The sequence below is a fragment of the Erithacus rubecula genome (genome assembly GCF_903797595.1).
Source record: "Erithacus rubecula genome assembly, chromosome: 18".
NCBI classification, from domain to species: domain Eukaryota; kingdom Metazoa; phylum Chordata; class Aves; order Passeriformes; family Muscicapidae; genus Erithacus; species Erithacus rubecula.
Window position 1 is genome coordinate 38,141 of NC_136670.1, and position 15,273 is coordinate 53,413.

Sequence of the window (15,273 nt, forward strand, 5' to 3'; positions counted from 1 at the left end):
ACCTCCCCGGCTGTCCTGATTCTTCTATGAGTACCATGCACATTGATCTTTCTTCTTACCTGGAGTCACTAACAACTGATAGGCTGTGCAGAGCACTAGAGTGCTCTGTGACTTCCTTCTTCAGGTTTGTGTCCTTCAGTGATTTTTCTCTAACGCAGCTGAAGTCTACTGCTGACACAGAGTAGCCTGCTGCTATGTTTTGCTACTGCCAAAACACACCTGGGATGTGCACTTTTCTTCTAAATGCTCTCTACCATACAACTCTGATCTGCTTCTTGTAAGAGTTCTGTGCACCCTTTTAACTCTTTAAAGCAAATAGCACAGAAGTGTACCTGAAGGTAAGGAGAAAGCGTGCACACCATACAGCATTTCTCCCCTTGCACTAAACATACCAATGTGCTCTCCATAGCTTGTTCAAAAGCAGCCTCAGCTGAGGTCTCTCTTGCCCCATGAAAAAGCAACACTCAGCTATCAACCGTCAGAATGTTGGGCTAATCTTCTCCCTGCACCTTCACTGTCCCAAAGTTGATCCGAATACAAGGCGTACTAAATGAACATGTTCTCCAAATAGCTTTGAAACAGCAGACCGGTTATCAGTAACTAATGGTGAGAAGGAAGTTCAACGTCTGATAGCTTTGCTGCTACAAGGCATACTCTTCATGCAGCCTTCTGTGGTAAATATGACACTTGCTGTTAGGCTCCGAGATGCAGAGAAGATATTGGTATGTACAATGGACGAGGAGAAATGTTGTGTGGTGTGCATGCTTTCTCCTTAGCTTTAAGCTGACTTCCGTACTTTGCACTATGCAGAGTTGAACGAGTTCATGGCACTCTTACAGGAAGCCAGACAGACTGATGTGGCATAGATGGTTTAGAAGAAAGGTGCACCTCACTGTCTGCCCTGCTTATTCTATGAGTACCATGCACATTGATCTTCCTTGTTACCTGGAGTCACTAACACCTGGTACGCTGCGCAGAGCTCTCTGGTGCTCTGCAGCTTCCTTCTTCAGGCTTTGTGTCCTGCAGTGATTTCTCTCTAATGGAGCTGAACTGACGTCTACTGCTCACACAGAACACTCTGCTGCTAGGTTTTGCTACTGCCAAAACACACCTGGGATGCACACTTTTCTTCTAAACCCTCTATACCCTACCAGTCTTCCTTGATTATTTTAAGGGTGGCAAGCACTGTTTCAACTCTGCATAGCAAAAAGTACAGAAGTGTACCTAAATCTAAAGGGGAAGCATGCACACCATACAGCATTTCTCCCCTATCAGTTGACATACCTATGTATTCTCTGCATCTTGTAGCCTAACGGCAAGTGTCAGGTTTACCAAAGAAGGCTGCATGACGATTAGGCATGTAGTATCAAAGCTAGCTGACGTTCATCTTCCTTCTTACCTCTAGTCATTGACAAGCAGTATGCTGAGCAGAGCACTTCGGTGCTCTGCGCCTTCCTTGTTCGTGCTTTGTGACCTGCAGTGATTTCTCTCTAACGGAGGTGGACTACCATCTACTCCCCACACAGAACACTCCGGTGCTAGTTTTTGCTACTGCCAAAACCCGCCTGGGATGTGCACGTTTCTTCTTAACCTCTGTAATATCGCAGTCTGCCATTCTTCTTGTAAAAGTACCAAGCACTCTTTGACTCTGCATAGCAAACAGTACAGAAGTGTAACTAAAGCTAAGGAGAAAGCGTGCACACCACACAGCATTACTCCCTTTCCACTGCACATACCTAGGTGTTCTCTACATCTCGGAGCCTAATGGCAAGCATCATCTTTATGACAGAAGTCTGCATGACGAATGGGTTTGTAGTAGCAAAGCTAGCTGACACTGGTCTTCTACTTACCATCGGTCACTGACAACTGGTATGCTGTGCAGAGCACTCTTGGTGCTCTGCGGCTTCCTTCTTTGCACGTTGAGTCCTGCAGTGATTAATCTGTTTCGGAGGTTAATTGGCGTCTACTCCTCTCACAGAACAGTCTGCTGATACTTTTTTCTGCTGCTAAAATATGCTTGGGAAATGCAGTTTTCTTCTAAACCCTCTGTAGTATAGCAATCTGCCCTGCTTCTATGTAAGAATGCCATGCAATCCTTCAACTCTGCATAGCAAAGAACATAGCCTTGTACCTAAAGCCAAGGAGAAAGCGTGCACACCACACAGTAGTTCTTACTTTCCACTACACATAGAAATGAGTCCTCTGCATCTCAGATGTTTACCACAGAAGGCTGCATGAACAGTATGTTTTGTAGCAGCAAAGCTATCATACGTTAAACTTCCTTCTTACCACTAGTCACTGGTAACTGGTACGCTGTGTCAAAGCTATTTGGAGAACACATGCATTTAGAACGCCTTGTGTTCTGAACAGTTTTGGAACAGTGAAGGTGCAGGGAGAAGATGACACAATATTCAGACATGGTCGGTAACTGGCAGTTGCTTTTTCATGGAGCAAGAGCGACCTCAGCTGACGCCGCCTCTGAACAAGCTCTTCCTGCACTTTTGCACTTTTTGCACTCTGCTCAACCTGAGATCATCCCGGGCCCATCCGCACTCCCCTCCTCCATGGGTCGCAGCGCAACCTGGGTGAGATGGCGCAGCTCGAGAGGCCCCCAATGCTGCCGAGCCCCTTGGAGAACAGCTCGTTTTTTTTAGTCACTCCACATTCAGCAACTGACAGTCGCCGCACTCAGCAACGTCCCCTCCACCCCCCCCCCCCACCTCCCTGGGCTTCCGGGACTTCCTGGGCTGCTGCTCAGGTACCACACGGGCCGGGCCTTGTACGGGCTGGGCAGGCAGCAGGCCCGGGGATCTACTGCCCTGCTCCATCTGCAGAAGAAAAAGAGACATTTTACATTTCAAAGACAGCAGGCTGTGGAGTTCAAAATGATCATTTGTACTGCGACAGTAACTATAAGAGCTGAGACTAAGATGCAGTGGCCCAAGTAGCCAGCACGTACCCACAAATAACAAGGCCCTACTTTAAACAATTGGAAATGGAATAAAAAAATAATTAAGTGCTCTTTGGAGCTTCTGAGAATCACTGCACTCTTTCTTCTTACTGCTTGATGGGAACTTGAGTCAAGTTTGTATTATCTGGAAACACAGCCAAGAGCCTAAAGCCAACAGATTATGGAATAAATCTAAGTAAGGAGGCAAACCTACATGGCAACAGAGTGATATTGTAGGTTGCAGTGATGTTGCACAAACATCCCCAAAAGCACACCGCACGTTGTTGGAAGCTAAAGGCCCCGAGCCATAACTCTGCTTTTCTTAAGTAGTGAGACTCATGAGATTCCCAGTCATCCTCACAAGCTGCCACTCCCACAAGGATAAAGGTGGCCTGGGCAAAGAGAACAGAGGAAACACAGTGGTGCTGACCTGAGAACACATCACTCCCACATTCTCACTTTTGCAATCCAGCAAAGCTTCAAAGCAGAGAGAGAGATTGCCCTTGCTTAGAAATTCAAATTTAGACACCCAAATGTATATCAAAGAATCCAAATATCTAACCTGAATTTAGGGATCTGCTGCCACTCCCATTTAAATTCCACAGAAACTGTGGCATACCCTGTTGAAATTAAGCATTTCTATCATTGTCCAAACAGGAATTTAAAGACTAAAAACAAAAGCCTTAAGCCTGAGATCAGTTTGTTAATTAAACAACAGTTTTCTCTACCTTGTGGCTTCTTTATTTCCTAAATTATCAAATGACAAGTGTTATCCTCCATCACTCACTCAGGATTCAGATTTGAGCTACTTGCAAAGGATGTACAATGCAATTACGGCACCTGTCAACAGAGTCCAACAGCAAAATCATTTCTGCCTTTGCACAGCTGACACAGATTCGAGGTAAATTTTAAAATACCAAGTCATCTTTGGATTCTGCAATAAAGAGAGAAAGCACTGGAATTGCCATCGTTCATGTCCCAGGAAGCGTTTTAGCAAGAGTTACTCAGACTGCAGGTAAAGCATTTGGCATGGCAGCCAGGAAACACAAGCAGCCTGACAATCTAGAGGAGCTCAGACCCAGAAATCAACATATGGGAGAGCTTACATCTCTGTAAAAAATTCCAATTTCAAAACCTTATGCACTTTGATTTAGCGAAACAATGATACTCTAGTGGTAAACAGTAGAGAAGGACAGATGCATTCAGCAAGCACATTGTTCCTTCCGATGAGTAGCCTTCTGGGGAAACCCACCAAGAGAGAAGAGCTGAAGCCTCTCTAACTAGTTTGGATTGTACAAGTAATACTTAGATTGCAAAAATTACTGCATGAAAGATCTGCTTTCCTATCTATGCAAAGATGAGACGAAGGCTGAAGCCCCATCAAGGATCTTTAGTGAGAACCTGGCCCAAAATCCACCATGAAAATATTGAATGCTTTTGCAACACAAACAGTAAAACTTGTTTAATAACCATGCCAGCTTTCAGGCCTTCCCAGAACAAAACTACAAATCAGCGAAACAAAAAAAAGCTAGGGAGGGACTCTAACTAAATGCCAACTACAGCAAGAAGAAATTCAATCGACAGGAGCAAGTAACAGCCCTTTCTTCTTCTTCTTCTTCTTCTTCTTCTTCTTCTTCTTCTTCTTCTTCTTCTTCTTCTTCTTCTTCTTCTTCTTCTTCTTCTTCTTCTTCTTCTTCTTCTCTTCTTCACCTTCATCTTCTTCTTTTTTATTTTTTTTTATTTATTTTTTTCCCCTGCTGTCTTTATGCTTAAGACTAAAATAGTCAATATATATTTAATGCATGGAACCACGGCAGTGGTATGTACTTGATAATACTCAACAGAAGGGCCTGGGCTAAGTCTCATCAGCAACAATAATTGTTTACCAGGCACAAATATCCCACAGGTGTGAGACGAAAACCTGCCCAGGTGACACAGGGGAAAAAAACCACTGTCCTGAGGTATCACAAGGCAGAAGCACAACTGTGGAATTACTCTGGCAGACATTGGCACAGCTAATAACATGATCATTTCAATCACACATTAGAGTCTTCATGAAATCTGTAATTTGTTAAAACTCCCCATCTACCACTTCAATATGAGAACACAAGGAGGAAGTAAGCCTGTACTCTGCCTGTCTGCACATAGCTTAGCTCAGCAGCATTTTCCCCATCTTTTCCAGCAATTCTGCTAAAATGCCATACAGGCATTAGGGAGAAAGCATGGAGAAGACTAATTTCTGTTGCTCATACACATAGGAGACAGCAGCACAGGCATGCCAGGGAAAATAGCTTTTGTGAGATTCCACACCAACACCTTCAGAAATACAGCAATTGTGATTCAGGTGCAAAGGTAAACCACTGGAACCATTAAAATGAACCCTGCATTGCTGAAATTCCAATTGTACAAAACTGCTGCTATTTCATTTTGATTGATATACTGCACCTGGTGTTTACGGCTTTGTGTTGTTGCCAGAGCTCCAGGAGTTTTGGTCTGGAAGCCAGGCCAGTGTCTACAAAGTTAGTTGCACTGCTGTGGATACACAAAGATGCAATATTGCTCTGATTTAAAGCTTTTGGGCAGATTTTTCACAGATTTTGTTTTATTTATAGCTAGCACGTGTGGAGATAAGCAAAAGAGTCATTTAAAATGCTGTGCCACTGTGAGACTATATCTTCCAGTTTCATATTTCAGTATCTTCTTTTGTAGCCCAGAGAAATGGAAATCTGGTTATTTCTACATAAAGATCCATTTGCGGAGAGACAGATTCGGTAAAAGATTGCCTCTCCAATAAAACAAAAAAAAAAACAAAAAAAAAAACAAAACAAAACAAAAAAAAAAAGAGTATAGGAAAAAGAAAAAGAAAGGAAAAAGAAAAAAGCAAATAAACCTTTTTGTCACAAAAGCTGGAAACGTGGCACTATTTATCCAGATGGTTATTGTCTCTGTTACAGCATGCAAAAATTCAGTGTTTTTCCTTCTCTTATTCATTATGGCACAGATTCTTGCTCTTCTGTTACAGAAAGCTCTGATATGTCAATGGAGATGCTCCAGGTATTGTGAGGTTTTCCAGTTTCAAGGTTTTCTTCTGCTTGGAGAGGTGATCTCCATCCTTCCCTAGAGAAAATCCAAAGAATTCTGATCTTTAAATTGAGGGAAGATAAAATTTAAAAGTGGGAGGCTGTAGTCTAACAAAATCAAAGAGAATTAGTAAAAACAAAGAGTTTCTCCTCAGGGAATATTTGAAGTGTCTGCACAGACAAAAGTATTAAACAAAAATGTGCATAACTTTATTTTGTGGGAATATGCAGGATGATACCTACTCCTCTGTTTTACACCTTCATGGCTGCTACACTGGATTCCTTCAGCTTCAACACGGCCAGAGTCCAATTCTGCAAAATAGCATTGGCTGCTGCAGAGCTGCTGGTAGGATACCAGGGGCACGGCAGCATTGGGGACCCCTCAGGCTGCCGCATCTCGCCCAGGTCATGCACACACTCTGTGGCCCGCAGGGGAGAGGAGCTGGGACCGGTGTTTATAAGTAAAATTTGGTTGATGTTTGTTGTGGGTTGTAGTTTGTTGTTTTTCAAAGTTAATTGTTAAAATGTTGTAGCTCCAAGGGGGGAGTTCGTTGATTTTGGGGGTTGGTTGAAGTGTTGCAAAAATTTAATTAATGTTTTTAATGGTTTAAAGGGGTTCAGGATGTGGTGTGGACTGTTCCTGAGGGGCGTGGTAACACTTTGGGGTGAGGTCAGAACAGTGACATCAGCGCCATGGGCTGTGACAAGTGGAAGGAACTGTCCAATCACTCGACACCCTGAGAGAATGATTGGACAGGAATGAACGTCACTAATGACCAATGGAAGCCCTGGAGACGGACCAATGACTGAGAGGATCCAAATCCTACCAATTCTAGACCGGAGGGGCGGGGTGGGGTGGGGGGGTGGTGATTATTAGAGGGCGTGTCGGGGTGCTGCTCAGTGTTCTCTTGTGGAGCTTGTTTCCAAGGGAGCACCGTGTGTGTCAGGGATGATGATACACTGCATTGTTTTTCAGCTTCCTGAGAGGGGACTCGGGCTTATCTCGGGTTCTCTGCCGTCTACAGCTGCTTGCAAATAAACGAGTGCCGGTTTTTACGAGAGAGTCTCTGCTCCGTTTTTATCAATCAAGTTGCTCTCAGATAGAAGCCCTGGTCTTGTTCTTAGCACAGGGGTTGTGCAGAGTGCAGTGTACTCATTTGCAGAAGTGCAGCAAAAGCTTTTTCACAGGAGGCCTCAGCTGAGGGCACTCTTGCTCCATGAAAAAGTAACGCCCAGCTATTGACCATATCAGAACGTGGTACTAGGCTTCTCCCTGCACCTTTACTGTTCCAAAGCTATTCAGAACACACCACGTTTTTAATGAATGTGTTCTCCAAATAGCTTTGAAACAGCACTTAAGCAAGCCCCTCTCAGTACCGTCCTCCACAGAGAGGTATGTCGCCTACATTTTGCACTCTCGCAGCTCAGCTGCCAATTTTCGGCAGCTGTTCTAATAGCAAAAGGCTCCAGAAGCAAAAGCCAGTGCAGGGCTGCACTTCCTGCTTTCCCCGCTTAAGTCAAGCGTCAATCTCACCTAACCGCTTGTGCCCTTCCCTGCTGCACTGCATCTACGATTACATTCTTTACACCTCAAAGCCTAAAGGGAAGCACAATTGTCTCCACATAGTGCTGGAATTCAAAGAGGCAGCAGCACAAGTTGCACTCTGAGAACTACTTCCTTATGGCTTTCCACTGTGCATTCAGCTGGAAGACTAGCAGCAGCCACGTTTTTCCTATACGCAGTACACTGCGCACAATCAGCCTGGAGCTCTGTGGATTTGTTCGCCTTCTGTTTCCTGATGCGCTTTCACTCTCCTGGAGGTGAATCATCACCTACCCCTCACTAAAAACACTCTGCTGTCAGAGAAGAGCTCCTAGCTTTTGCTTCTACCAAAACACAGCTGCGTAGTGCACTTTCCTCCTAAGCACTAATAGAGCAAAATAGTCTGCCTCTCTTGGTGTCCAAATGTTATCTTCTCAGAAATCTTCTCATGTACATCTGGCCCAGAGATCTTTGCCGATAGACCTACACACACAAGCCCAGTTCTTTGCTGCTTCATCCTTCACCTGATGTGATCTGTACAGAACTGGAGCCTAGCAATAGTATTGAGCTTTGTCGCTTTTCAGCACGTCTGCTCTTCATAAATGTTTTCTTTGGTGCACGGTTTCCCCTCAGCTTTAGGTACACTCCTATGCTTTGTGATTTGCAGAATCCAAAGTCTTCATGTAGCTCTGCCTCAGCGGAATTATCAGGCAAGAAGCACTTGCTGCATTAGTCATCTTATGTGCAAGATATTTCACAAAACACCACAATCTGGGAGACGAGGGGACACACAGGACATATTGCTTCATTCCGCTGGGAGGCCAGTGGTAGCCGTGCTTTTCTCACACCCAGTACGCTGCGCACAACCAGTGCAGAGCTCTGTGGCTTCCTTTGCCTTCTGTTTCCTGGTTCACTTTCACTCTTCCGGAGGCAAGACGTCATCTATCCCCCACTAAAACAACTCTGCCAGGAGAGAAGAGCTCCTAGCTTTTGCTTCTTCTGAAACACATCTGGGTCATGCACTTTCCTCTTAAGCACTAACAGATTAAAATAGTCTGCTTCTCTTGGCATCCAAATGTTACCTTCTCAGAAAGCTTCTTGTGTACATCTCACACACAGAACTTTGCCAGTAGACCTGTATACACTTATTATTTGCTATTTGTAACCTGCCCCATTTACGTTCTCCCAGAGGCGAATCGTCCTCTACTTCATGCACAGAATACTGTACTGGCAGCAAAGCTCTCAGCAAACTGCTTCTGCCGAAAGATGCTTGGGTCATGTACTTAACATAGTTAGAAATATGTACCATATCATTCTGCCTCTCTTGTCTTCTGAATCTGAAATGAAAGCTTCTCAATTATGTCTCAAGCAGAGCACTGTATGAGGACAATGAGGTTGCCTGGAGCTTGTTCCAAAAACTTGTACAAACTTATATTTGAATCACAATCAAGGAGCAGTCCTTTTTCATTTACAGCCTACAAAGCACCACCAGATCGCCACTCTTTCTGCACAATTCTTCTCAGCTTGAAATAGCACTGTGCACATTTCAGCCTTGCAAGGACTCCTTAGGAATTATACAATGAAACCAAAATGGAGATAATTTAAGAATACCGGTTCATGATGCCTTAAATAGAAGCAAAAGAGAGTTATTCAGAAAAATTGGAACATATCAAAAGTGGGGAAATGAGGAGTAACCTTCTAAAGGAATAATACAAACATATGGTCCTACCACCTGGGCACAGGATGGGAATTGGGGATATTATACCCCAATTTTATATGTTAAATCCTATCATAAGACTCCAAGCAGGTGTAGAAATTATAACTAATTAAACAGCTCTAGCCTTGGAAGTAATAACTAGCCAACAGAGGCAAACCAGAGCTGCAGTGTATCAAAATGGGGTGGTGCTAGACTGTTTATTAGCAGAAGGAGGTGTCTGTGAAAAATGTAAGATATCTGATTGTTGTCTACAAACTGATGATAATAGAGATGCAGCTTTGGATATAGCCAAAAACATCCGGAAAACAGCCCATGTACCAGTCCAGGAGTGGGAGTCTATAACAAATAAAGGATGGTGAGAAGGTTTTCCACCATCTTAGTGGGAAAATATAGGATTTATAATGCTGTGTGGTAAAGCAAGTTTTAGTTTTTCTTCTATGTTTAATTCTATGTCTTATCTGCTTAATTACTTATGTGGTTCAAAATATACAGGTACAACAATGCCCACCAATCCCAAGTCGGGAACCTCAAGAGGAACATAGAAAATTTTGATATTAAAGAAAACAAATTTTAATAAGAACCTAAAAAAGCTCTTAGGATCTACAAAAGGTATCAGTGTGCCAAAAATATAGAGGCTTAAAATAGTAGCTCAAGCCAAATAAAGTAAGAAAAAACAAAGGAGGGGGAAATTGTTATAAATAACTAGGTAGTCATTTGCTTTCATTATTATATTGGCTTTTGCAAATTATTTTATATAATCCAGTTTGCAACCACTGTTTAACTGCTTTTGATATAGTATAATTTGTAAGGTTTTTTCCTCCTGTGTAGATTATATAGTGTCATTAATATATTATAGTTAGGCTCTCATAAAATATCAAAATACAGACTATGTCCTATTAACTGTTGTTTTTATTTGTGCCTTTATTTGTGGAAGTAAACAACAATAGTGAGAATAACTCAGATAATGTTGACTTAATGTACTTGTGGAGTATCTTGTCTGTATGATAAGATAACATTGAGAAGAACCAGGAAAACATACATTGAAAGGTAGAATGTAAAGAGGAATTTAACACTGACCCTCTGGTTATCAAGAATTATCAAAACACAGAATAGAGGGCCTTGTGAGGACATAAAAGATATAAATTTCATCTACAGTATGGTATGTACTTTAAGAAGACGGGTCAAGGGTAGAACCAAGCGAAGGAATTCCCAGAAAATTTGAACTGAAAGGAAGGTATGAATATGTATGATTGTCTTGAATATGCATGTAACCAATGCAATGAAAAAGTACATAAAAATTGTTTTAGGCTAACTGGCATGCCTCTGGCAGTTTTCCAAGTATCCAATGCTGTTTACTGTCCCTCTTATCCCTTATTAAATTTTTAAAAATTGCAAAGAGGGGGACTTGTTTCTCACAAGAAGGCTGACGACCACCACAGTAGGAACTGACACGTGTGAAAACAACAACCTGCTATAAAACCAGGACACAGCTTTATGCAAGTATGACTATGGTAATAATATATTGTAAATGAGACGTTGCAAAGAAGAAATTTTAAAATATTACTGAAGGCTAAAAAAGATTGGGTGAGGTTTTGGCAGAGAGATTCTCCTCACTCCCAGAGCTGAATAAACAGATACCTGCTCTGTAGCTGAGTCGACTATAGAGTTTTATTTTCTTGTCTAGTTTTGGACATCAGTAGTCCCCAATGATGGTGGCTCAGGGGAAGCCATTCTTGGGGTTCCCAGACCCCCCATACCCCGGCCCTGCACTGGTGCCAATCCACATGGAGTAAGTCAGTACGGTTCACCTGGACACTCACCTGGACCTGCACAGGTGAGAGGGTGGGGCAGGGGTGAGGCAGGTGAGGGGCAGAGCAGGAATCATGCAGGGTGGGAAGGATGAGGGGAAGGGTGTGGGAGGAACGAGCGAATTGTGGGTCAGGTGAGGGGCAGCCCAATGACTTCCCCAGAGAGCCCAAGAGCTCTCGCAGAACCCCATAACTCATCTCCTGTCCCCCTGTCGAGGACTCCCCAGAGACCTTCAGGATTCTGTCCCCCCATATTCCCCTCTCAGAACTCCCAGTACCCTCCCCAAAGATGTTCCTGTATGTGGCAGTAGAAGGCTGGTATCCACCATAGACGAGAAGGCCGTGGGAGGGGGGTACAAAACCATGGAGTAGCTGACAGTGGGTGGGGGATTCCTCCCTGCCCCAAAAACCCCAAGCACTCCCTCGACCCCCCCACAGCGGGAACTAGAGCAGCTCCAAGGAGAAAACATCCTCGGCTGTGCAGCCTGGGGAGGGGACCCCAAAATCAGGGGGTCAGAACATTAGGGGAAACACCTACAATAATAGATGGGACCCCCAGATGCCCCAGGCCTCCCTAGATGAGAGGAGAGACCCCCAAGATCTGCCCACTCCCTCCTGGTGGGAGGAGAACACATATTGCGTGGTCCCCAAAATCAGAGGAGCTCTGAAAATTAAGGGAGATCCAAAACCAGGGGGCATCCCAAAATCTTGTTGGAAGACCCCAATATCAGGGCAACACCTCTGCCAAAGAAGCTGGGACAGTCGAGTCTCCTCAGATAAGAGAACAGGTCCTTGAATGTATGTCCTGGGGGGAACGCCGAAATTAAGGGGTCTCCAAAATCACAGGGAAAACCAAAAATCAGGAGAGACCTCAAAATCAGGAAGGTGCTGGAAATGCTACAAAGGTTAAAATTTTTATGTAACTTTAGCCAGTTTTGTTCGCCTTTGGCACGGGGAAAGGGAATTGAACTTTCTTTTCAGGCACTGGTCCAGCAGGTGAGGTCTGACAAGCTTAGCAACTCTGGGAGTAGCACAGAAGATACACAAGAGATAATGACCATTAGCAATCATTAACAGCAATGAACTCCAAACATCACTGGTAGCATGGTTGGAGATACCTCCTCTGGGAAAAGAGATAAGAATCAGAACGTAATTAGCATCAGAGGTGAAGAGATTCCTAATGAATAGGCAACCAAATACTGAGAACTGCACAATGTGGGACCGGTGTACCTTGAATGATGCATTTTGATGGGCTTTGACTGTGTAAGTATCTGAAAAATCTAGTAAAATTCATGAGTGATGGAATTATTTTCTCTGCACACCTGGACAATATGTGGATGAAATGATTTGTTGCACATCCTGGCAAGAACAACATCCTGGCCAGAATAAAGTAATGACTTCGATTCTTTAACACTAAAAATGCTGCTGAAGAAGCTCTCTTTTTTTTAATTTATTTTTCCCCTGCTGTTTCGGTGACAAAGGGACCCCCCACAAAGACGATGGGATCTTCACAGGTCACCTCCCTCCCGGACAGGAGAACAAAAGAACCCTCGGCCCTTTGCTGAGGTGTGGGGAGGTACCCGATAATCAGAGTGGACCCCAAAATCAGCCACCCAGTCCCCTCCCCACCTCTAAAATCATAGAAGACCTTGACCCCCCGCCCTCCCATATTCTCCCCCATTCCAAATTGCCCCCATGCCCCCAAGATGCCCTGAAGTTCCCCAGCAACTGTAACCCCTGCAAAGCTCCTCCAGAAGCTGCCCTGGACGTCCTGAGACCCCTTCCCACCTCCAAATACATAGAGCCAGTTATCCACCAGTTCAGCTGCATGACTGAGGGGCTGCAGGGGCCATTTCAGGGTTGCAGCTCCTCCCAGCCTCCCCTGAAGGGACTGAAGCCCTACAGGTTCTTGGTCAGGACACCCTCACCAGCTCCCACCTGAAGGCCACCAGGGTGTCCCCTCAGGCCATGGCTGTGTGTGAGTACCAGTGACATGGGGGGGGGGGGGGGGGAGGGGAAGGGGAGAATAACCTTTTGGCTTCAGCAAGACATCACCTCATCTCTCACTGTCCTATGAAGTCTTTGTTCTTCTACACAAAGTTCAGGAGTTTAGCATGAACCTGGCTGAGGAGCAGTCCATGTCAATTAGTAAAGTTTACAGAAAATATAAATTGATTCAGCTAGTTGTAATGATCATGGATCCTGTGATTTTTGGAGGGTACACACTAAGCGGGGCATGGATAGGTAGATTTGGATGTCCCGAGTACCTTCCAAATACCTCAGCCAACGGGGAAAGTGAATGAGAAGAAAATGGCCAGGAAATGAGGAGAAAAGAAGGCTACTTGCTCCAACTAATTAAGAGAAACCCCACTGGACACACACCTCATGGACTCTCTGCCTTTTACAGGACTCCACTGCTTCCTTTATGGACACGAACCTCTAGCGATGTGAATTTTATGCTCAAGGGGATAGGGGGCGCTGGAGCTCCTCTGCCTGGGGAAGGGGAAGAATAAACCAGTATAAACCAGTCCAGACTGGGGCAGCTGGGGAAAATTCAGAGTCACGAGGGGCAGTGGGAGCAAGGCAGGGGAGGGGCGGGAGTGATCGGTGAGGGGAGGGCGGAGAGAAGTTCCCGCCTCGGCCAAACCCCCTCAGGGATTGACAATGGGGGGGCGGCTCCCGCTCAAACCGCGGGTGGGGAAAAGCGCCCTCAGGGATTGGCTGGGCGGGATGGGGGCAGGGCGAGAGTAGTTCCCGCCTCAGCCAAACTTCCCCCAGGGATTGGCTGGGTGGGACAGGGGCAGGGCAGGAGCAGTTCCCGCCTCACCCAAACTGTCCTCGGGGATTGGCTGGGCAGGACGGGGGCAGGGTGGGAGCAGTTCACGCCTCACCCAAACTCTCCTCAGGGATTGGCTGGGTAGGACGGGGGCAGGGTGGGAGCAGTTCACGCCTCACCCAAACTCTCCTCGGGGATTGGCTGGGCAGGTACTCAGAATAAGCCAAAAAAGCCTGAAAACCTCCTCAACATTTCAATTAAATGGACAAGAATGGAATAAATTTGAATAAGTATGAAATATTTAAGGCTATATTTTAGTTACATTTAAAAATTGAGGGTTGAAAAGGTGCATTGTGTGTTAAGACCTGGCAAAACCAAGAAACCCCCGAAAAAAATCCCCAAAATCCTTTTAAGAATCCCTTGAAAATAAGTCAAATGAAGTAGAAGCGTAATAAAGATTAATAAATACAAACAAGTTAAAATATTAAGTAAGGTATAATTAAAAATCTGAGAGGTATAAAGTGAGGCTTGGGGTGTTAAAAACACTTCAAGAAAGCACCAAAATCCCCAAGTGCCAAATTCCTCTTGCACCTGGGCTGGCTATCCCACAATTCAGGTTGAAGAGTCCTCCAGTAGCTCAGGGGAGCAGCAGCCCTCCTGCTGATGCACAGAAATGGTTCAGTGGCCCAAATGTGTGCTTTGGAAATCAGAGTTGGATTCCTAAATGCTGTTGGAACTCTCTCTAATAGAGCTCTGGTGGCTGAGGGATGTACGTGGGAAGGGCTTTCCTGCCATGAACTGGACTTGTTGATCATCTGAGCTCTGTTCAGGGGCAGTCTGGGAACCTGTTCCTTTTCCCTTTCCCAAGGGCAGAGTGTTGGTGAGGGCTGGAGTTGGAGGCTGTGTGTGCCCCGACAGCCGGTACCGTGGGGCTGCGGATGCTGCTGCCAGCGTGGGCTTGTCTGAGCTGGGCCCTGTGCCTCTTCCAGGTATCCCTGCTGCAGTCACAGCTGGCCTGGGACTGACAATACTGGCAGAGCTACACTGAGAGCTGCTCAAGGACCAGGCAGGAGCTGTCAGACCTTCACCAGGAGCTCTCCTGCTCCTTTGCAGCTCCACTTAAGAAGCCTAGAGCTGCTCTTGTGGAACAGAGACTTGAAGCTGTGTTAATCTTTGATCTGATGTTACTTGGCAGTGACATCTTTGGACCATCAGTCTCTGCAGAGACAGGCCCTGGAGAAGGCAGGTGCAGCTCTTCTCTTCCACGAAGGATTTGTGCCCTGCCAGTTCCTGTCAACTGGGACACAGAAATCCTCCGCAGGACACAGAAGAATGCTATCGAAGATGAGGGCAAAAAACACTTACCAAAGTTTTTCCAGGCAGACCCATTTGGTTCTTG